The sequence below is a fragment of the Nicotiana sylvestris genome, chromosome 6 (assembly GCF_000393655.2).
Source record: "Nicotiana sylvestris chromosome 6, ASM39365v2, whole genome shotgun sequence".
Classification (NCBI taxonomy): domain Eukaryota; kingdom Viridiplantae; phylum Streptophyta; class Magnoliopsida; order Solanales; family Solanaceae; genus Nicotiana; species Nicotiana sylvestris.
Window position 1 is genome coordinate 116953252 of NC_091062.1, and position 22702 is coordinate 116975953.

A 22702-nucleotide genomic window follows, 5' to 3' on the forward strand; every position below is an offset into this window, starting at 1 on the left:
ATAGTGCAGAGTGTAGTATCAGCACAACCGACCCCATGTGCTGGCAAGTGCCTAGCCTAACTTCGGCAAAGTATAGACGAGGCTAGGACCAGACTACCAAATAAACATGTGCAATTCAACTATATAGAGCAGAAAAGAAGAACAATACTATACAGTCAAGTATGGGAGGGGTAACATGCTGCGGGGGAACTATCAATTTAGAATAGAAAGACAATAGGTAATTGAAAGAAACAACATATCTCAGATATCAACAAAGAACTAGAAATCAATGAGTACACGGCATCACCCTTCGTGCTTTTACTCTCGTCCTCACCATATAATCAATATAATTGGCACGGAATGGTACATCGTGCGGCATGGCATCACCCTTCGTGTTTACACTCTTTCCTCACAAATCATACACGGTATCACCCTTCGTGCTTTAACACTTTTCCTCACCCAAACAACAATCACAAACAATAGGACAAGGGAATAAATGAAATTACGATAAGAATCCCGGCAATGGAACAATAGTTCAACAATCAAGTCCCGGCAAAGGAATAACATCAAAAGAAACATCAACATCTCGGCAAGGGAGATAGAATTAAAAGCAACAACATCCCGTAAAGGGAGATAATATAATGATTCTCTTTTCTTTTTTTACTTTTACTTCACCACTTTGAGCCAATGCTCTAAAAGGTTCAATTTCAACTTATACTTTTACATTTCATTGTACAACTCGAGCCAACGCTCCTCAATGTTCAAATGTTACAATTACTTCCACAAACTTTGCCCAACAATAGAAATCATCATCAAAGTATGAATAATAAACGAAGCCATAATAATCACAATATAAGACTCATGGGCATGCTTGATGCCAACGTATAGATACTCGTCACCATGTCTATACGTCGTACTCTACAAATACCACATAGAAAATAGGACTCGACTCCTAATCCCTCAAGCTAAGGTTAGACCAAACACTTACCTCGATGCCACGAACACAATTCAAGCCTCTACTATCGCTTTACCTCTTGATTCCACCACCAATTCGCTCGTATCTAGCCACAAGTTACTTAAGTACATCAATAAATGCTAATTGAATCAATTCTAATGCATGAAAATGAGTTTTCTAAAGTTTTACCCAAAAAGTCAAAAATCGCCCCCGGGCACACATGGTCAAAACCCGAGGTTCGAACCAAAACCAAATTTCTCATTCCCCCACGAACCCAAATATATAATTTGTTTTGAAATCGGACCTCAAATCGAGGTCCAAATTCCCAATTATTGAAAAACCTAGGTTCTACCCAAAACACCCAATTTCCCCCATGAAAATCATTGATTTTGAGTTAAAATCATGTGAAAAAATGTTAATGATTGAAGGAAACGAGTTAAAATTGACTTACAATTGATTTGGAAGAAGAGTTGTCTTTGAAAAATCGCCCAAGAGTGTTTTGGTTTTGAAAGAGTGTGAAAATGAAAGATTTTCGGCTAAGTTATAAAATTGTAGGTTGCATGTCACAACCCAAACTAATGGGCCGCGACGGGCACCCAGTACCTTACTCAACCGAGTACCAATGTAACATATCTTTCTTATTACATCATCATATACACGTGACATACGGGCCTAATAGGCCAACATAATCATTTATAAACTCAAAACATAGGCCGACAAGGCCGTACAATCTTTCACGTACAAGACATATGTCTACAAGCCTCTAAGAATACATAAATGTCATAAAGGTCGGGACAGAGTTCCGCCATATCAAACAATACACGTCTAAATCCTACTAACCAAACGAGCAACTCTGAAGCAAATGGAGCGCACCAACATCTTATGCTGAGCTGATAGCCTACTTAGAGGGCTCTCGACCTATCTATCGGGACCTGCGGGCATGAAACGCATTGTCCCCAGGCAAAAGGGACGTCAGTACGAATAATGTACCGAGTATGTAAGGCACATAAATAAATACATAAGAGACATGGAAGACATATAGAGTACATGACTCAACCTATAAGTATGAATAACTTTGTAGATCATAAATTACTTTTATCGTCATGCATGTGCGTATGAATGTCATGTCGTGCATAGGTACATGTTTCATAACATCATCAGCCTCTGAGGGCATTCCATTATATCATACCAGCCACTGTGGGCAAAATCATCATCGTATACCAGCTGATCAGGTGGTGGTGCGTATATAACGCCATAACCTTTCCCATATCCCATATACATATATTTACATATATACGCGTATATAACGCTATTTGAGTACATATATATATGCGTATATAACACCGTTTGAATTATATTTCAGCCACTGTGGGCAACATCATCATCATATACCAGCTGATCAGGTGGTGATACGTATATAACGCCGTAACCTTTTCCCATATCCCAAATACATATATTTACATATATACGCGTATATAATGCCATTTGGTCATGGGTCAGTGCACATGAATGCAGTGCATAAAAAATACGTCAATAAAATCATTCGGAATGTCTAAGACCATTTTGCCTCTGAGTAATATTATAAAGTAAACTCTTTTCAACTTTCGTATTTTTCTGAGACTCATGAACAGATGATAAGACATTATAACACATGGAAATTCAGGAACACAGATATCTCTAATACCTCTATGAATAGAGTCATTCATGGAATTTGTGCATTTACACGTTCCGTTCGTATCGTATGGATCATGCCAAAAGAAAGAAGGGATAGCTTTAACATACCTTAATTGCTCATAGCTATTCGACCAAGAAATATCCAACTACTCCAAATTAGGTAGAACGTACCCATTGTTTCAAGGTTTAAACTCTTTTAAGAGTACACCTCTACCAGCGTTATCAAGTTTCAACTTCATCCCTTCTTATAGAAAAATTAATATCAAAGAAGATTTGACTAATAAGAAACTTGTCTCCCAGGATTGAAAAGCACATAACAATTCTTGCTTAAACATTTTATACTACACTTTTTTCTAGAATGACCTTTTTTTTCTCTTATTAAATATGTCCCTATAAGTGTAGGCAGGACTAATATGTATTTGGATGGTTTAAGAATGTTGTCCATGTGTCTTTCTTATCTAATTTCCCAAAATAAGAGTCACTAGTTCCTTTGCCACTTGTTGCCACGTGGGAGGAGTCATCCACACCTATTAATTATCCAGAAATTCTTAATTACATGGTTAATCTCCCATTAAACCAATAATTAGCCAATTACCCATATAATTAAGAATTATCTCAAATTACTTAAAATATTACTCACTTTTAAAAAACCTTATACACCTTACTATCATGGTCATGTGGTACCTTGTATGACACTAGTCCATAAATACTGGATATTTTAGCTCGGGCCGTATTTTACCCCAAAAGGCCAAACTTGGACAAAATTCATTTTCTTTGACTTGCTCCCCATTTCATCTTCACGAATTTACTAATCACTTGTGAAATAGTATAATCCTTATAATCTCCAAATAATCTCATTCCCGAACTTACGTCAATTAACTTACGACAAAACTTTAACGCACGGAAAATACAGGATGTAACATCCCAGTTTTCGAGCTTCCGTCAATTTACTGATGGCGTACCTTCACGTTCGAAAATATGGGGTGTAACATCATTCCCCCCTTTGGAACATTCGTCCTCAAATGTTGACTGATGGACTTATCATTTTCACAACTTATGCCTCTTGCGAATACTTTAGTACTCTCCTTGCCATCTAGGCAACTATTCTGTGTATAAATCCAAGGTCTAGGGTATTCTCCCCTTTAGTCTTCTTTCTCATACCACGACTTGTTGTCGAAATCTTTCCATTCTCGTAACATTTGCTACCTTTCATTATGCAGCATGTACGATTTTGACCTTGTAATTGTGTCCAATCTCTAAGCTTCATATGTAGAGCTTGATTAGATGTCCCTTTGGGTATCTATAAATATACTGAAGTTCTTCACTCGGTACTTTGTTGAATTCACGAGTATTACTATATCTCATCGCATAGGTCCATTTAGCCATTCGTATGAATTTATTGCCATAACTCTTACTTTAATTTAACGTTGTTGAGGTCTGCTACCAAATCGCAGCTTACTCTCGTTGCTTATTCCATATGTATAAATTTAAGTCTTTTAATGCTTTCTCATTACTGCTCATCTTTAGAATGACGGCCTAATCTCATCTTATAATTTGTGACTTTTGTCCATCCATTGTTGATTCACCTCAATATTGATCTACAATATACCACTGATAACTTGAAACTTCTTATGTAATACTTTGCCCCTAGGGCTTACATTACATCAAGGAATATTCGAAATGATTCCCATAATCGTATTTCATAGTGTCTCAATGTGATTCACCTTATGGGGGTATCCTAATTTCATGCCGCCAGCGAAATATTTTCTCCTTCTCTTTTCTTTTTTTTTCTTCAAATCATTATTCAAACGAAGGCCCAAATGTCATCCTTTGTCTGTCACAATTATACCCTCATTTTATTACCAGGTCAGCATTTCATTCCTTCTAAATGCTATTAATATTAGACTCCTTTTAGTTCATTAAGGCTATAGTGAGCTTTGTATAACATAGAGAAACTGTCTGCTCTTATTGTTTTCATGGGTTTAATCCTAAAGACTTATCCACTCTCGTCACCTTTTCACTCGCCTTTCCTCATCCTTACTCATGTTTCCTTAAAATTTTGTCGCTCTACCATACTTTAGCTTGCGACCTATACATATCCATTTATACTACTCGTAACTTTCCTTCAACTTGCTTGTACCATGGATTTTCTTATGTTATTCTAGAACGTCAAGTGAGACATCACATCGTCTCCAATGTTTCTCTACTCTCTTAACTAAATCTCTCAGTACTTAGAAACCATAGTCTAGAAGATATGCTATTGATGATGCCGCTATTATTCCTAGATATTGAATCCCCGCGCTTTTAGCCTTTTATCCGAAGTATGGACTACTCAATATCTTCTACCTTTGAGTATCTAGTACGTTGTTCACCTTTACCTTACTTACCTTTAAATCTCACATCGTATCTTCTATCCCTTTCATGACCTCCCTTCCACCTAGGTGTGATTTACGTCCATAACTTGGAGCTCTTTTATAATACTTGCACCTCTGGTGCATACACAATCCAGTAGGAGCTTCATACTGACTTCTTGTGAGGTTGGTACTCTTCTCACAGGCATAATCATGGAGCCCTTATAAAATATGGCTAATGTACTATCTTTATTGTACCTCGAATATTAAGAGTAATTCTGCAATGTTCTCAATCATGATGTCTATAATTTTCTGGGTCCAATAATCAGACTCCTGATTTTTTTAGTTGATGTAACTCTTTAGTTTCCTCTTCCTTCTAATCATCCTTTATGTAGGCTTAAGCTATCTTCTGATCTCCGTTTCCTGGTATTAGTCATTACCCTAACCCTTCATGGGCGTTATGGAGTATTCATGATACAATCCTTTAACCATTCAATCCTTCCTCTATGACCCGGGATCAATTCTTTCTTTTAATGTATACCAGAATCTTCTATGGCTGTATATGTTGCAAGTATAAAACCCCAAACTCTTAAGTGCATTCACAACGTCACAAACTCGGGATCATTGATCGAATAATTCCTTTCGTTCCTTCTTAGCTTTCTTTAAACGTACGCAATTACTTTTTCTGGTCTTTCTGCCACCTTGTTGCATGCATACTTAACTTATCCTAGTTCCCACGCATGCCGGAATTTTTTTTTGTGCAACTCATATGGTCTCGAATATTACCTTCGATTTTTTTCTCCCCATTCATTGGCCACGGTATATTCCTCTTTCTTATGGAGGATGTACAATATTGTTGTGAAACTGTTGTTACAAGACCATTTCATCTTTAGGTCGTTGTGCTTAGGTTGAAGCCTTTTTCTTTATTTCCTCAGCTAGTCTTTCGTTGTAGTACTTAGGGAGAACCCTTGACTCTCATAAAGTTGTGGGCTTATTACATACCTTTTTGATGTCCTTACTTGCCTATAATCATCCATAGTTGCTTACTTCCATGCCCTTGTGATTATATGGTTGCTTTTGAACTGATATTTTGACTGCCTTCCCTGTGACACTTTCTTTTATTCCCGTAACATTCATACGGTATCTTTAGCTACCCCGAATCTTGTTTGAATATATCTCAAGTATTATAATGATATTCTTCGAAACTGAATTCTCAATGTTGGGCCCTACTATATTTATCTTACACGATCTGATGACTCGTCTGTAACCTCTTGTTTAGCTACAACTGGGATCTTCCTGGCCAATTACTAACTACTCGTTGGCCCATTCTCATATCAACATTCCTCGTAATCTTTCTTGGGTTATTTCCTTTGTCTTAACTTACGTCTCGCACTAGCTCCTTATTTATTAATAACAGCTCGGGCAGGAACCTTTACTTCCTCTTCTTAACGGCAAGCACAATATTCTTAAATCGTAGCGTATCTATAAGATTTGGATAAGTGTCATCTCATTCCTCTATCATTTATCGCATTTTTCCTTTACCACTCCATAGTCACTAGAACCACTTAATTCTGACGTAATGTCACATTACTCCATATTCCCTCCTTTAGGGGTGTACTAAAAGCTGAAGCCACGAGGATCTACCTATAGATGTTTTACCTCTTCATCCTTAACGTCGTTTATCAACATCAATGATACTTACTCGTCTTGCAGCAATCCTTCTATTCAAGAATGACAAATCCCCTTACTCGCGAGGGTGACACTTAATGTAACTGGTACATACAGTCCCTTAAGCTTAACTTTGCTAACATTGCTTGCTTTAGGGAAGCATCTTCCTGAATGACCATTTTCTGAATTCATCATGAATCTCCTTCTGTGGTCCATTCTATTATCGCCAGAATGAAATCTAAAATTACCATGATGCTGAGTACATTTCCAATCATTAAGTCCCTAATTCATATTTAGTTTATTTTGTTTACCAGTCCATACTGATTTCTATTACTCTGGGGATTAACTCTCCCCTTTGGTAGTCGCGTTGGAGTCACAAACTTATTTTTCGAAATGAGAATATAACCTTATGGCCTATACTCTTTTGTTGTCTTAAGGCACATCACCTTTCGTCTCTTTCTTCATTTGACTATAGGTTTTGTAACACTCTACCGTTTTCATCCATGTATCACACCTTATTCATAATGCTTCCTTATCTCTCTTCCCATTATTCTGCTAATATTTCTGCATATCCATTTTCTTGTGAAAATTTCAATACGACAGTCTTTTGCTTTTAGCTTTCCTTTGCTCCATCCAGTGGCTCTTCAAGTTGCTTAACATTCTCGTTTTACTAGGGACGCGAACCACACTAAGATAATATTTATCCCTTCAAGGCTTATAGTGCATGTCTTTGTAGTACTCATATCTGGCTGCACTATTTTAAAGTGTACCATCTGGGTGTCTCACAAGGAGATCTATTAGCACATTTGCCATATCCTTCGAAAATGTCAACTGACACAAACAATTCATCCATCATATCTTCTTATACTATTTTCTATTAACCCACATAGGGCATATCTGGAATAGGTGCAGCCAGTTGTACATACCTCTGTTATATTTGAATATAACTCAAAAAGCGTATGTTCCTCTGCCTTAATTATAAACACTGTTAACTTTTGTTAACTAGGTACCTCGTACCCTTTTTCACCTTGCTCCTTTTACTTGCCGAAACTTGTACTTATCTTCTTAATCTCTCATTGTCCTTCACCATAAAGATGGATAGGAATTCTTGCCTTAAGGCTTCTTATCAGGAAGCTTACCCATTTCAGTACACCCATGATCTGCTAAAGACCTCATATTTACTTATCGTAGGCATCATACAAAATTCAATTCCTCTGACTCAGTTCTTCCACAACTATCTCTCTTTCCAACCTTCTTTCAGGAAGTAGGCATCGTCTTATTACGAATAAATTAGAATTTCAGAACTTGGATTCTTATAAGTGAGCTCTACCACACGATCTAAAGTAAGAAGAAAGAGTGACAATCCTAAATGCCCTGTAGCCTCTTGCTTATAAGTGTGGTACACGACACACCCATAAACAAGACTCTACTTGACACGGCTTGTAGACTCCCTAGGACAGAAATGCTCTGATACCACTTTTTGTCACGACCAAACTAATGGGCTGCGACGGGCACCCAGTACCTTACTCAACTGAGTACCAATGTAACATATATTTCTTATTACATCATCATATACATGTGACATACGAGCCTAATAGGCCAACATAATCATTTATAAACTCAAAACATAGGCCGACAAGGCCGTACAATCTTTCACGTACAAGACATATGTCTACAAGCCTCTAAGAATACATAAATGTCATAAAGGTCGGGACAGAGTCCCGCCATACCAAACAATACACGTCTAAATCATACTAACCAAACGAGCAACTCCGAAGCAAATGGAGCGCACCAACATCTTCTGCTGAGCTGATAGCCTACTTGGAGGGCTCTCGGCCTGTCTATCGGGACCTGCGGGCATGAAACGCATTGTCCCCAGGCAAAAGGGACGTCAGTACGAATAATGTACCGAGTATGTAAGGCACATAAATAAATACATAAGAGACATGGAAGACATATAGAGTACATGACTCAACCTGTAAGTATGAATAACTTTGTAGATCATAAATTACTTTTATCGTCATGCATGTGCATATGAATGTCATGTCGTGCATAGGTACATGTTTCATAACATCATCAGCCTCTGTATATAACGTCGTTTGAGTACATACATACATATGCGTATATAACGTCGTTTGAATCATATTTCAGCCACTGTGGGCAACATCATCATCGTATACCAGCTGATCAGGTGGTGATGCGTATATAACGCCGTAACCTTTTCCCATATCCCACATACATATATTTATATATATACGCGTATATAACGCCATCTGGTCATGGGTCAGTGCACATGAATGCAGTGCATAAAAAGTACGTCAATAAAATCATTCGGAATGTCATAAGACCATTTTGCCTCTGAGTAATATCATAAAGTAAACTCTTTTCAACTTTCGTATTTTTCTGAGACCCATGAACAGATGATAAGACATTATAACACACAGAAATTCAAGAACACAGATATCTCTAATACTTCTATGAATATAGTCATTCATGGAGTTTGTGCATTTGCACGTTCCGTTCGTATCGTATGGATCATGCCAAAAGAAAGAAGGGATAGCCTTAACATACCTTAATTGCTCATAGCTATTCGACCAAGAAATATCCAGCTACTCCAAATTAGGTAGAACGTACCCACTGTTTCAAGGTTTAAACTCTTTTAAGAGTAAACCTCTACCAGCGTTTTCAAGTTTCAACTTCATCCCTTATTATAGAAAAGTTAATATCAAAGAAGATTTGACTTATAAGAAACTTATCTCCCAGGATTGAAAAGCACATAACAATTCTTGCTTAAACATTTTATACTAGACTTTTTTCTAGAATGACTTTTTCTTTTCTCTTATTAAATATGTCCCTATAAGTGTAGGCAGGACTAATATGTATTTGGATGGTTTAAGAATGTTGTCCATGTGTCTTTCTTATCTAATTTCCTAAAACAAGAGTCACTAGTTCCTTTCCACTTGCTGCCACGTGGGAGGAGTCATCCACACCTATTAATTATCCAAAAATTCTTAATTACATGGTTAATCTCCCATTAAATCAATAATTAGTCAATTTCCCACATAATTAAGAATTATCTCAAATTACTTAAAATATTACTCACTTTTAATAAACCTTATACACCTTACTATCATGGTCATGTGGTACCTTGTATGACACTAGTCCATAAATACCGGGTATTTTAGCTCGGGCCGTATTTTATCCCAAAAGGCCAAACTTGGACAAAATTCATTTTCTTTGACTTGCTCCCCCATTTCACCTTCACGAATTTACTAATCACTTGTGAAATAGCATAATCCTTATAATCTCCAAATAATCTCATTCCCGAACTTACGTCAATTAACTTACGACAAAACTTTAACGCACGGAAAATACGGGATGTAACATCCCAGTTTTCGAGCTTCCGTCAATTTACTGATGGTGTACCTTCACGTTCAAAAATATGGGGTGTAACATTGCAGATATGGGAATTGCGAACCCAGACTTCTGCTAAGTTGGGAATTGCGAACAACTTCTCGCATTTGCGAGTTGGGAATTGTGAAGAATGCGTCGCATTTGCGACGACTGGCTAAGAGGGGAGGCATCACATTTGCGATAGATTTCCTCGCAATTGCGAGGTAACTGGCCTGGGCCATTGTTCGCATTTGCGAACTCACATTTGCGAGCCAGGCTTCGCAAATGCGAAGCCTGCAGGCCTGCAATGCAACAGCTGAAAGTCTGCAATTCCTCAAGTCCAAAATCCACCCCGTGGCTTATCCAAAACTCACCCGAGCCCTCAGGACTCCAACCCAAACATGCACACCAACCTAAAAATATCATTCGGACTCGCTCGTGCATTCAAATCACTAAATAACATCAACAACTATGAATTTGGCATCAAAATCATGATATTTCTTAAGAACTTCAAATTTTCCAATTTTTCTGAAAAACGATCTGATTCACGTCATTTCAAGTCCGTTTCTTACCAAATTTCACAGACTTATCTTAAATCACATATAAGATCTATACCAGGTGCCGGAACCAAAATACGGGCTCGATACCATCAAGTTTTAAATACATTTCATTTCCAAAACTCATAAATAATTTCAGAAAATAATGTTTCTTTAAAAATTCATTTCTCGGGCTTGGGACATCGGAATTTGATTCCGGGAATACGCCCAAGTCCCATATTTTCCTATGAACCCTTCGGGACTGTCAAATCACGGGTCCAGATCTGTTTACCCAAAATATTGACCGAAGTCAACTTAAACTCATTTTAAAGGCAAAATTCATCATTTTTCACAGATTTTCACAAAAATGGCTTTCCGGCTATGCGCTCGGATTGCGTACGCAAATCGAGGTAATACCGAAAGAGGTTTTTAAGGCCTCAAAATGTAGAATCTACTTTTAAAACAAGTGATGACCTTTTAGGTCATCACAAGCTGCCTGCAATCTTCTGTTTTATAACCATGGGTGCCATGATACTTGCATATTTGGTTGGGGTTTCTCTCGGCCGGATCGGTCTGCAAAGGTTGAGGCCATCTAGTATCCTTGATACGTTTGATGGATGATATGATGCCTGATGCATCTACGCTAAAATTATTTTCCAATAATCAAGGAGCTTCTTTAGGCCCGGCATCCCTGTCAAAACCACTTTTGCTTACGAGTCCCCGTGAACTTTGACCTCAATCGTTTCTCCTCTCATTTCGTGCAAAGTTTTGCCCAAACCCGTTGCCTCTTCGATCTCCGTTGTACGGTTGGTACCGATAATTATTCGACATTGGCTCTCGATCGATATCCCTTTTGATTCTATCCATGGGCTTGTTAGGATAAACGAACCCGGAGGGAGTTCCTAGTTGGTCATCCTCGACTCTGATCTTTGACTGATATCGATTATGTACATTGGACCAAGTGACAGCTGGATACTCGATCAAATTTTGCTTCAACTGTGAAGCTATGGAACTCCGAACATTGAACATCATTGGTGACCGGTGGCAAATCCATTCTCTCCGTTTGGAATCGAGATACAAATTCCCTGAGCATCTCGTTATCTCTCTGTCTTACCTTGAAGAGGTCCGACTTTCTTATTGCAACCTTAATGGCTCCGGCGTGCGCCTTTACAAAGGAATCTGCAAACATAGCAAATGAATCAATAGAATTAGGTGGTAAATTATGGTACCATATCATGGCCCCTTCGATAGAGTCTCCCCAAATTTCTTCAGCAATACGGATTCAATTTCATCATCTTCCAAGTCATTTCCTTTGATGGCACATGTATACGAGGTGAAGTGTTCATTCGGATCAGTTGTCCTGTTATACTTTGGAATCTCGGGCATACGGAACTTCTTGGGGATTAGCTTCAGAGCCGCACTTAGGGGGAAGGGTTTTTGTACAAACTTTTTAGAATCTAGTCCTTTCAATATCAGAGGTTCCCTCGAGATCTGGTCGACCCTGGAATTATAAGTTTCCACTTTTTTACCATTTTCCTCGATCTTCTTTTCCCTAGTCTCGATTCGCTTCGTTAGTTCCTCGAGCATCTTTATGATAGCAGTATTAGTCTCCGATTCTCCTCCATTTGATCCCTTTGGCACCGATTCGGCTCTATGAACAACATCTTGTGATGGCTCGAGCTCGATCCTGCTTGATGCACGATTCTGATTCTGGAGTTGTGTTATTGCGGCTTGTTGAGTCTACAACATTTTGAATATCATTCGAAGGCTAATCCCACCTTCTTCATCGCTCTGTGCTTTTTGATCAGCTATTCGAGCATCTCTGCGGGCGCTATTTTCATGATCGACGCCCAAATTCCCATTAATGGCAATATGGGAGCTGACGTTGATTGGGTCCACGGGCGGAGCTCCATTAGGGTTGACTGGAGGTACTCTGTTTCCTGGGACGGCTTTGTTTTCATTCTCGCCATGAAGACCAAGGTCGTTGTCTGTGTGTGTGGGTGCTACTTAGAAGTTTGACATGTTGATCCTGAAACCGAAGACACTTCAAAGAACAAGCGTAAAATAATCTGTGTTATGAAAATTGTACCAGGCAATCACTATTATCCTTAGCCCCACGGTGGGCACCAAACTGTTTATCCTTAAAATTGGATAACAATTAAACTTATAGGTGATTTTAAAGATATATGGTTTTACTTGGCACAAAATGATAAATATGAGGATTAATGCTAGAAATTAACAGTAAAATAAAGCAAACTAATGTGATGAACAATTGTGGTCCTCGAGCTAAATCGCCCTTGAACCAACTGAGTATGCTATTGGAAAAGTATGAACTGAACAGTATAGCTTAAGAGAGAGAAAATGTAGTATATTTCTTGATTATGCGCGAATGTATGATGATTACAAAATGATTAGAAGCCTCTTTATATAGTAGAGGAATCTTATTTATGGTATAATTCATATTACAGAAGGAAATCCCATGATTGGATAAATGTCCGGTCTTGACTTGATATGTGCCGAGATTTCCGCCACGGTCCTTGCCCGATCACGGATATCTCGGCTTTCTATTATTCGACCTAGCAAGCTTCCTTCAATCTCGCTCAATCTCTTTCTCGCTTCGGTCTCGATCATGGCAGATCTTGATCTTGATCGGCCATTGTTTCACGAGCTTACCAATCCATCTCCGTACCATGGTCCGATATAACCGAGCACGAGCCTTAATCTGTCACCCCAATTTCGGTTAGTCATACAAACTTAGGCAAGCTCGATTTTCACCGGATATAGTATTAAGGGTAACAATTTGAGTGTCAAGCTATTTGGAACGGTTCAAAGAAAATTACGGTAGAAGCAGCGGACCAGCGGTTAATAAACTCTTCAAAAAGTTGCAAATCGTTCACATAGTATGTAGTAATTAAGAGTTTTATTTCTTCTTATCATGAGTAGATCTAATCGACATGCATACTAACTCCCCTCCTTGTAGACTCAAGGCAAAATAAGGCAGAAAGTGTTTTATTGCAGGCCAGCTCCAGGCAAATATATCATGTAATTCAGCAAATTGTAGGATTTGTAATTAAAATTTGCCAACATAAGAGGAAATTTTATGCATATATTAAGATCAATTTCCGAAGAAATAACATAATCAGCAATCACAGCTGTATATGTTCCTTCAAGACCAAGCTATTTATAAATCAATTAATAAAAGTTGGATTTTACTTATAAAGAAAGTTGAAAATCCATAGCTTATTTGTGGTTAGAATTGAGTGGTAATGTTTTTATTAAGCTTATATTGTTTCTCCCTAATGATTTAGAATGGCTTGGTTGAAGAAAATTGACGAACACGTTGTTGGATTTTATTGAGCTTGAAAAACATTTGCTGAAGAAGACAAAGATAGTCTACTGATCTTTGAAAGTTTTGGTTTAATTTAACCATTGGAAATTGTTATATTGGCATTAGAAGGTTGAATATCAAAGTTTGAAGTCATTTGGAGTTAATTTGGACTAAGTTGGATTAAATTTAAAACAGAAAATGTGTTGGTAATATTTTCATACATATAAGTTTTGACGTTCGTCAGATTTTGTGAATACTTTATATCAATATAAACAACTTATAGACCACCCAAGAGTTGAGATGGGAAAATCAAAGAATATTCACATTATTGGTAGACCGAACAATACTCATAACTTTTTCCTTTTTTAAAAAAAGAAGAGTTATTAGTAGTCACTGTCATGAAGTTTTAAATTTCATAGGTGAAAACTGTAGTAATTGAGAGCAAGAATTTCAATAACACCATTTCAATATTCTTTGTAAGTAGATACACGAATTACCTTGAGTCGTGTTGGGCACTATCCTGAGAAATTATTTCAGCAGTGTAAATATTTCTCTAGGATTAAACAAGCTTACCTCTATTTTATTTAGAGGATACAGGATTCAGCAAAATATTTATATTACAAACCTAGCTAACAAGTAGGAAAAGTAAATAAGAAAGGAAACAACTAATATTTAATATTGGACAACAAAAGAAGAAGGGAGGCATGAAAGGAAAGGAGAAGAATGCTGTTTTTGCTGATGGTAATTTTCTTGTCAAGTGAGAGCCTATTTATATTTATAATTGCATGAAACTTGGCTTTTGTATGGCAAAAACGTGGCTGAACATTTGCCACTTTTTAGACTTCTTTTGTCACTAATCATAACCTTCTAGAAGGGCTAAAACACTTGTTCAAAGGGCATTAAAATATTGCCACAGTTCCCCACTATTTTAAAGACCTTTTGAAATAAACTTGCTGGATTTGTATGGTCTAAATGTAATAGGTTTGGTGTCTTCTAGACTATGAACCAAACTTAGATCAATAAAAATTTAACTCACAAAATTACTGATGAAATATAATATTTCTATGAACCAATAATTCTTATTATAAGTTAGAGATTTTATCAATCACATTTTGACCCCCGGTAATTTTGTTGTTCAACGCGATTTTGCGCCCAATAGGTCATGCGCGTGCCTGGTTATTCATGAGAGCTCTAGAGACTAGACCAAAATCTCATAGGAGCGGCCCAGTCCACTCTCATATAGGTGAATTCGTCAAGTGCATACTGCTTTTAAATACAACATTCATAAGGACTATGAATTTCATTAAGAGTTATTACTCAGCCTCTCAATTAGTAGCAGTCAAGCACTCTCTTTAGTACTTCAGTGCCAATATCGACTTGTTATTACTCATATGAACCTACTTCATGGGATCTCCAATCACATAGGTTGGGTTACCATATCTATTGACAGTATGTCGGCCTTAACCCCATCTCTTTTGAGGTTTGAAGAATTAATTTTCTTCCCACAAGTTTAGTCAGAGGATCGTCCAAATTAACTTCCGACTTCACATAATCAATGGAAATTATTCCTTCTCTCAGCGACTGTTTTATGACATCATGTCTAAATTTCATGTGTCTACTTTTACAATTATAAGATTTATTCTTTGGTATAGCTATTGCCGACTGGCAATCACAATGTATAGACACAGGAAGCAATACGTCCTTTATTAAAGGGATATTAGCTAAGAAGTTTCTTAGCCACTCGGCCTCAGAACCAGCTAATTCCAGAGCTACAAACTCTGATTCCATAGTCGATCTAGCAATGATCGTCTGTTTAGTAGATTTCCAAGATATTGCACCACCACCAAGGGTGAATACATAACCACTAATGGATTTTGTCTCATCTGAATCAGAGATCCAGTTTGCATCACTGTACCCTTCTAAAGTAGAAGGAAATCCACTCTATAGGATACCATAATTCATGGTTCCTCTCAAATATTTCATTAGTATATCTAATGCAGACCAATGCTCTCTATTGGGATTATAAGTATATCTGCTCAGTCTACACACTACATAGGCTATATCAGGTTTTGTAAAATTCATTAAATGCATCAGACTCTCAATAATTTGTGTATATTTAGACTGAGCAATTGGGTCACCATTATTCTTTTTCAACTTAGAGTTAGCATCAAAAGGAGTGCTTACAGATGTGACATTAAAATATTCAAACTTCTTAAGAAGTCTCTCAACATAATATTCTTGTGACAATATTATGCCATCTTCACTCCTTATAACTTTAACTCCCAATATCATATTTACTTCACCCATATCTTTCATATCAAAATTAGCAGACAGAAATAATTTAGTACTTTGCACAATATTTAAATTTGTACCAAATATAAGCATGTCATCAACATACAGACATATTATCACATAATCATTGTCTACCACTTTAGTATAAACACATTTATCCACCTCAACTGAAGAAAAACCGTCTCTCAGTAAGACTTGTTCAAATTTCTCATACCACTGCTTAGGAGCTTGTTTAAGGCCATAAAGAGATTTAATTAATTTACAAATTTTATTTTTTTTGTCCAGGAATGACACAGCCTCCAGGTTGAACCATATAAATCTCTTCTTCTAAATCACCATTTAGAAAAGCAGTTTTCACATCCATTTGGTGGATAAAAAGCTTACGGATTGAAGCTAAGGCGATTAAAACTCGAATAGAAGAAATTCTAGTCACTGGTGCAAATGCATCAAAATAATCTATATTTCGTTTTTGAGAAAATTCTTTTTCTACTAACCGGGCTTTATATTTATCTAAGGATCCATCAGGATTAAATTTTCTTTTAAAAATCCATTTACAACCATTAGGTTTTGCACCAGGAGGTAAATTAGTTAAAATTCATGTATTATTTTTCTTAATAGAATCAATTTCAATTTCTATTGCCTCTTTCCAATATTTAGCATCTGAAGAAGATATAGCTTCAAAATAATTTGATGGTTCATTATCTACAAGAAAAATCTGTAAATCATTTCCATAAGAAAAATATTCTTTCCTAGGCCTTTTACTCCTTCTCAGGTCCTCATTAGAGGTAATTTCTCTATTTGTTTCAACAGGTGTATGAGAAATTTTATCAGACAGTGGATAAATATATTCAAAGAACTCAGCATTTTTGTTTCAATTATAGTATTGCAATCAAGCACATCACTTTTCAAATAAGGAATCTATATGCAGCACTATGTTCAGCGTATCCAATAAGCATGCAATCAGCAGTTTTAGAACCTATTTTTCTCTTTTTAGGTTCAGGCAAAAGAACTTTAGCAAGGCACCCCCACACTTTTAAATATTTTAAATTAGGTTTATAACCCTTCCACAATTCATAAGGAGTTTTGCCTGTTCTTCTATGTGGTATTCTATTTTGTAAGTGACATGCAGATAAAATAGCTTCACCCCACAAATTATCATGAGCATTAGAACTAACTAACATAAAATTCATCATCTTTTTCAATGTCTATTTTTTCTTTCAGCTACTCCATTTGACTCGGGTGAATAAGGCAGAGTTACTTCATGAATAATTCCATTATTTTCACAAAATTTGTTTAAAGATAAATATTCTCCACCTCTATCTGATCTAATTCTTGATTTTTCTACTAAGTTGATTTTCAACCTCAGTTTTATAAGAAATAAAAGCATTAAATGCATCATCTTTATTTCTAAGCAAATACAACTTAGTATATCTAGAAAAATCATCAATAAAAGTCACATAATATCTTTTACTACCTCTAGTCATAGTCTGCTTCAAGTCGCCTAAATCCGTGTGAATTAAAGATAACAATTCAGTTTTTCTATTTACGGAAAAATAGGTCTTTCTAGTACTTTTAGCTTCAGCACATATTTCACACTTGTTAATATTATTTGAGTCTAAACCAGATATTAATCCTAGTGACTGTATTTTTTTTATATATGTGACGTTAGCATATCCTAGTATAGCATGCCATAGAGAAATAGACTCAACCATATAAGCAGAAGTAGAAACATTTTCATTGATAACATCATAAATATTAAGTACAAAGAGTCCTTGGTTACAATAGCCCTTTCCCACAAACACATTATTTTTTATCATTATGATCTTATCAAATTCAAATGACACTTTCACTCCACCTCTTCCCAACAAGGATACAGAGATCAAGTTTGCCCTCATAGTAAGAACATGCAGTACATCAATAAGGGCCAACGTTTTTCCCGAAGTGAGTTTCAGGAGAACTTTACCTTACCCAAGACTTTGGTAGTACTTGAGTCTCCAAGGTAGACCTCTTCTCTATTATCCTCTACAGGAGTATAAGAGGAAAATGCTTCTCAATTTGCACAAATGTGCCGAGTAGCCCCAGAGTCTATCACCCATTCTTTTGCATCTGCTACAATTTTTACTTGAGAAATGACAGCTGCAATAATATCACCTCCTTCGGCTAAGTTAGCCTTAGGAGTATTAGTTTTACCTTTGTCATTTCCTGCTTTGTACTGTACTGTGAGGCATGATGGCCCGATTTTCCACAAATAAAACAAGAGCCTTTTTTTCCTTTAAGGTTAGGATTTTTAGGCTTGCAACTTTGAGACTTATTCTCGTACCTTTTGCGGTTGTTGTTGCTGACTAAATTTGCTTTAAGAGCTGTCATCCTAGCTTTGGCAGATTCTTTTCTCTTGGAATCTTCAATTAGGATATGGGTCACAATTTCCTCTATGGTGAAATTTTTCTGTTTGTGCTTTAAGTTATTTTTATAGTTACTCCACGAGTCAGGCAGTTTCTTAATCAGCACTCCAGCAACAAACTTCTTTGGTAAAGATATCCCCTCGGCCTTCAAGTCTTCTAACAATTTTTAAAATTCGTTGATTTGTACATTCATCTCTTTATCATCTCTCATCTGCCACTAATAAAAATTTCCTACTACAAATTTTTGTTTTGTATCATCTTCAATAGTGAATTTTTTAATTAAGGCTTCCCATATAGCTTTTGCTTCTTTATAACTGCAATACACGTCAAACAGTTCATTAGAAATAGTTTGCAATATGGTATGACGGCATACCTTGTTGGCATGTTGCCATGATTCCACTATTTTATTATCGGCGTCTGTACTAGGTTACGGATGCAACAGTGCATGTGAAACACCATGGACATCAAGCAGTGAGAAAATACGTTCTTTCCAACGCTTGAAATTTTCATTGGCGAGAATTTCAATATTTGACACATCTAGAAATGGCCTGGCATATGGCAGTACAACTGCGGCTGGAGCAGCGGACGTAACACCAATATTGGTGGTATCAGTAGTATTTTTAGCATCAGTGTTATTTGCCATAGTTTCTTAGATTGTAGTAATTGAAAGCAAGAATTTCAATAACACCATTTCAATATTCTTTGTAAGTAGATACACGAATTAGCTTGAGTCGTGTTGGGCACTGTCCTAAGAAACTATTTCAGCAGTGTAAAATGTTTCTCTAGGATTCAACAAACTTACCTCTATTTTATTTAGAGGATACAGGAATCAACAAAATATTTATATTACAAACCCAGCTAGCAAGTAGGAAAAGTAAATAAGAAAGGAAACAACTAATGTTTAATATTTGACAACAAAAGAAGAAGGGAGGCGTGAAAGGAAAGGAGAGGAATGATATTTTTGCTGATGGTGATTTCCTTGTCAAGTGAGAGCCTATTTATAGTTATAATTGCATAAAACTTGGCTTTTGCATGGCAAAAACGTGGCTGAACATTTGCCACTTTTTAGACTTCTTTTGCCACTAATCATAATCTTCTAGAAGGGCTAAAACACTTGTCCAAAGGGCATTAAAATATTTCCACAAAAACTCTAAACATTGATGTGGAATATTATCTGTAGAATTTGAAATTCAGACAACGACTATTTCTCAATTACATGTACAAAAAAATGACGATTTGTGAATTTTATCCTTTCACATAGAGTTCCTATTTTAAGGTGATAATTAATTAAATGTGTCAATAATAATATATCTGTAACTTGAAAGCACTGGAACTCCAAATGGACCTTATACTATTTAGAGAAATTTTCAAAAACCACTATTATTTAGTGGTTATTAACTTCTTATAACTACCATATACATAATTACCTCCTATAGCTGCTATTCCGTTGTTATGGTAGTATATTCGTTGTATTCGCGTTGTTGTATTCATGAATACAGCACTAAAAATCAGGGTAGTCCAAATGTACCCGCATGTATTCGCGCCATGAATATAGCAGCAAAAAGCACTTAAAATCAGGGCAGTCCAGCTATACGCGCATGTATTCACATGTATTCACGCTGCTGTATTCATGAATACAGCAGTAAAAAGTGCCTAAAATCAGGGCAGTCCAATTGTACGTGCATGTATTCACATGTATTCATGTTGCTGTATTCATGAATACAACAGTAAAAAGTGTCTAAAATCATGACAGTCCAGATGTATGTGCATGTATTCACATGTATTCGGGACATGTATTCATGAATACAATAACAGCAATCACCTTAAAAAATAGGTATGTCCAGCTGTCTAAGAGGGAGGAAAAACATAAACAGGCGTATTTTATGCCTTATTTCATGCCTCAATGGTAGTATATACCATAAATACTTATTTTGCTATAAATATAAAAGGTAGCTATAGAAAATAAGATTTTAAAAGGATTTTGGTTTATAATAAATTGGGTGTATACCTTTGCTATAAGAGCTAAAATTTCCTACTATTTATGGTTGTAGGATGAAGTGGGCCGTTGAAGTGTGTATGGTTTACAAGTGAAAATAGCACGGGCTAGTAAATTTTTGGACTGGTAATCGAAAAATAATCAGCTTTTGCAAAGTCATTAGAAAATAGCCACTATTTTGCTGCAATACTGAAAGTTCCAGCATAATATACTGGAGATTGTTGCACCTGTGTATGAACTTCTAGCATATTGTGCTAGAACTCCACCACACGGAAAATTCCATCATAATATACTGGAGATTGGAGCACCTATGTATAAACTTACTCCAGCACACGGAAAGTTCCAGCATAATATACTCGAGATTGGAGCACCTGTGTATGAACTTCCAGTATATTATGCCTGAACTCCGGTATATAATACTGGAACTCCAGTATATTATGTTGGAACTCTAGTATATTATGTTGGAACTCCAATATATTATGCTGGAAGATCACCTGTAAAAAATTCGAACTCCGGTATATTATGCTGAAATATTTTTCAGATTTTGAACAGTCTTTTCGTTTAGATTTATCTTTACATGAAAAGTGGCTAAATTTCGATTACTTTTGAAACTGTATTTCAATTACCGCTTGTAAATCTGTTTATTTTTAAATTGGCAAAATACATAAACGGCCCATTCAAGTTGTCCTCAACGGTCAACCAGACACCTCAACTGAGCCCATTTTCAGTTGGACACTTCAAGCCTTCAATAAAGTAGGTCAATTAAACACCCGACCTCATCAGCCCACCTCGCATGAAATACACTCTCGAATTCATGTCAAACAAACAAATGAAAAAATGCCATGTGTAATTTTAATTAAAACATTTGCCACCTATTATAAAACAAAAGCAATAATAATAATTTTAAAAAAAAAAAAAAATCACCGCCAGCCCTTCCTCCTCGTCTCCAAAGGCCGAAAAAAATAGAAGAAGAGAAGAAAGAGGAAGCTCCAAAAGGTGATAATGAAAAGAAGGAAGAAAAGAAAACAGAGAAAACAAAAGAAGAAACACCAGCACCTCTACCACCACCTCAAGGGGAAAAAACAAATTCGTTGAAGGTTTTAGCACTACCAGAAAATGACACTATTGCAACAGTTTTGTCGTAACGGTTATAGAACCATTGTTATAGAACAGATATAGCAACGGTTATAACCATTCCAGTAGGTTACAACGGTTGTAGGTGAATCAATTGAAGAAAGAGAAGATGGAGATTGTGAAGATCTAGACCTTACTTAAGAATTTTGAATTGTTGTCTATGTTCTAGGAATCTTTTGTTATCAATATTTGAAACTTACTCTAACTCTTGAAGTGTTGAAATGTAAAGGCTGAATACATACGGAGACACTTAAAGTTGGCGATTTTTCATTTAGACACCTGAACTTAGGGGTGTTCCTAATGAGCACGTACATTACATGAACTTTGTTCCAATTAGGCACTTCTTGCTGGCACATATAGTGAGTTTCACCCAATATAGGCGCGTGAAAAGCCCAAAAAACAGATTTTTTTTTTATCTTTTTTTATTTCCTTCTTCTTCTTTATGTCCACTACCATTTCCACCATTGCCTCCTCCACTTTCACCATTGTTGTGCCTCCACCATTGATTTAGCTTGAAAGTTTGAACCAACAGTCCTTCTTCTTCACATAAAAAGGCAGCTGCCAGCCCCTTCTCCAAACAACCAGCCATCGCCAAGCTCCCCCCTCCTCACCACCAAATCCTCTGCCACCTTCCTCTCTAACCCCCATCGCTGAACCCTTCTTCTTCACCCCACCACTCACTGGTTTCAGCTCTAACTTTTGGTGATTTCATTGATGAGCCTCTAGAAATGAATGGTGGTGCAACAGTGAAAACCCAGCGGTCGGAATACCCTTCCAGTTTGGACCGATCGATCCGTCTGTTAGATCTAGCATCCCTGGTGCTTCCCTCTGTAGTACCAGTTTTGTACCCTTTTCTCGATCTTGCGTCTCTTGGTAAGGCAACTCCAAAATTGAGAAATTAATATTGAGGTTGTCTTTGAATCTTGGTAGAGATTCTTTAGTTAAAGTTATAATAAATTTGGAGGAGTTTCTCTTGAAATTTTGGATTAAAATC

The 22702-nt window shown here is 36.7% G+C and overlaps 1 long non-coding RNA gene across 1 annotated transcript; it reads right to left on the minus strand.

Moving 5' to 3' along the window:
- Positions 1 to 12903: 12903 nt before the first annotated feature.
- LOC104226806 (uncharacterized) lies at positions 12904 to 14600 on the minus strand. Its single transcript, XR_710931.2, has 2 exons — positions 14382 to 14600; positions 12904 to 13278 (listed from the first exon to the last, which is right to left on the minus strand). It is a non-coding gene; the product is annotated as an uncharacterized lncRNA (long non-coding RNA).
- Positions 14601 to 22702: the final 8102 nt, after the last annotated feature.